At 44.8% G+C, this 2500-nt stretch overlaps 2 non-coding genes across 2 annotated transcripts; one reads left to right on the top strand and one right to left on the bottom strand.

The window, feature by feature from the left end:
- Positions 1-438: 438 nt before the first annotated feature.
- TRNAR-ACG (transfer RNA arginine (anticodon ACG)) lies at positions 439-511 on the top strand. Its single transcript has one exon. It is a non-coding gene; the product is annotated as a tRNA-Arg (tRNA).
- Positions 512-1522: 1011 nt separating this feature from the next.
- LOC147705573 (U6 spliceosomal RNA) lies at positions 1523-1629 on the bottom strand. Its single transcript, XR_015298368.1, has one exon. It is a non-coding gene; the product is annotated as a U6 spliceosomal RNA (small nuclear RNA).
- Between the last annotated feature and the right edge of the window lie 871 nt (positions 1630-2500).

Here is a 2500-nt window from a genome sequence, read left to right as displayed (position 1 = left end):
AAAGGTGAAACAGCTGCACAGTAGGTTAGGTGAAGGGCTCTGAGAGTGGAAAGGCAGCATGCTTGGATCCCTGGACAAGGTGAGCTTATGATAATGTGTCTGAATGTTCGCCTGTGTTGTAATATTAAACCCCTTATTCTTTTAAACGCCTACTTACTAAGGAGTTCTCAAGCTCAGCCCCACACAGACCTGGAACTGATTATGTTAATGCAAACTATTTAAGAAACTGAGCCTGATCTAAAAGATTTCCTTGGATCTAGGACCATTTCGCCTAGCTTTTAGGTGCTTCCTTCTCCTAAAGTCCTTTGTAAAACTTGGGAAAACCTCACAGAACAGACTTCCAGGAGGTCAGATGGGTTTCCTTGTGCCTTCACACACACACACACACACACACACTTTCTAGCCCACTAAGGACAAAAGGATGCGTAAGTCTACATAGGGCCAGTGGCGCAATGGATAACGCGTCTGACTACGGATCAGAAGATTGTAGGTTCGACTCCTATCTGGCTCGGAAGGGTTGTAGGTCCCTGTTTGATTATATTCCTGTGGAATTCTTATTTACCTCAGACTTGTTGTAGGTTCAATATTCTCCAGCAGGACTCATCCAGCAGTTGTTCCACAGGTAGAGCGCAAGTAATAGGACCACGGCTAGTTAAACGTTTCCCATTTGCTGCTGGACTCTATGTGATGGCCGTCACGTGGTGTGCTGCTTTTGTATTTCAACATGGGTCCCTGATACTCTTAATTGCGAAAAAGCTTGTTGACAAAAGTGTGTGTGCGCGAAGGTCTGTGGACGTAGGCAGGTGTGTGCACTTGAATGCTTACCCATTTACATGAGTGAGAGGAACAAACCAACTCCCTGTGGGCTGCAGGCTTACAACTGGTAGCCCCAGTAGCCAGGCAGAACCACAGGTAAGGAGAGAGAGAAAGTTGGTCTATTATTAGAGAAGGCCCATAAGCATCTTGCACTGCTACCTTCTTCCCCTCTCGGCCACGATCGGCCAAGACCTCTCTATTAGGGTAGAGGGTGAACATTTCTTGGACCTCAGAAACTGAGGGATGTAGACCCAATATGTCCTCCAAGCGCCTAGAGACCTGGTGCCCAATCTGGCATGGTGTTTTTCAGCTTACCCGACCAATCCGGTTGCAAGGTGGACTTTAACAATACTGCTAAAAAGGCACTCCCAGACATCCCTGAGGCCTTCATTTGGATAGGTCCTGCCCTTCTCTTTGTCCTGCTTCCCACAAAGCAACACAACACTGCAGCAGTATAGATTTGGGGGTGGTGAAGAATAATGACAGTGAGGCTAAAAAAGAGAAAGAAAAGTCCCAGAAGTCCTGCAGGCTTCCTTGCTAAATGCAGCTGAACATAGAGCGCACCTTCTTTACTGCAAAGCAAATACATTAAAAATGTTGAGGAGAGACTAATTGAAAAATACATATTACGGGGACAGCACTGGGACCTGCTTTATTTTTTCAATTAGTCTTGAAAACAAAAAAGATTTCTCTCCTAAAAGCTGTTAAAAATATGGAACGCTTCACGAATTTGCGTGTCATCATTGCGCAGGGGCCATGCTAATCTTCTCTGTATCGTTCCAATTTTAGTATATGTGCTGCCGAAGCGAGCACACTTTATTGATGAACTGACAATGTTTATAAACTCTCTAAATCTACAGTCTCTAGACATAGGGTGGCCTGGCAGAGATGCTCAGATGGCCAATACGCATTCAAATCTGAGCCAATGGTCAAAAATGTATGAAGAGTAGCAATCCATTATTCTTCACTGCATTTGTGGTCCAAGACTAAACACACCGTAAGTATGTAGATTATGCCAGGTTTGCAAAGGCTCCTGGTTCGGGCTACAGACAAGGAGCATTGTGACGTCACGCTGCCTGTGGAACAGTGATATTAAAGGTGAAACAGCTGCACAGTAGGTTAGGTGAAGGGCTCTGAGAGTGGAAAGGCAGCATGCTTGGATCCCTGGACAAGGTGAGCTTATGATAATGTGTCTGAATGTTCGCCTGTGTTGTAATATTAAACCCCTTATTCTTTTAAACGCCTACTTACTAAGGAGTTCTCAAGCTCAGCCCCACACAGACCTGGAACTGATTATGTTAATGCAAACTATTTAAGAAACTGAGCCTGATCTAAAAGATTTCCTTGGATCTAGGACCATTTCGCCTAGCTTTTAGGTGCTTCCTTCTCCTAAAGTCCTTTGTAAAACTTGGGAAAACCTCACAGAACAGACTTCCAGGAGGTCAGATGGGTTTCCTTGTGCCTTCACACACACACACACACACACACTTTCTAGCCCACTTAAGGACAAAAGGATGCATAAGTCTACATAGGGCCAGTGGCGCAATGGATAACGCGTCTGACTACGGATCATAAGATTGTAGGTTCGACTCCTATCTGGCTCGGAAGGGTTGTAGGTCCCTGTTTGATTATATTCCTGTGGAATTCTTATTTACCTCAGACTTGTTGTAGGTTCAATATTCTC

The sequence above is a fragment of the Lissotriton vulgaris genome, chromosome 7 (assembly GCF_964263255.1).
Source record: "Lissotriton vulgaris chromosome 7, aLisVul1.2, whole genome shotgun sequence".
NCBI lineage: Eukaryota > Metazoa > Chordata > Amphibia > Caudata > Salamandridae > Lissotriton > Lissotriton vulgaris.
The sequence above is the reverse complement of the archived record's forward strand: the minus strand, read 5'-3'. Positions and strand labels throughout refer to the sequence as shown.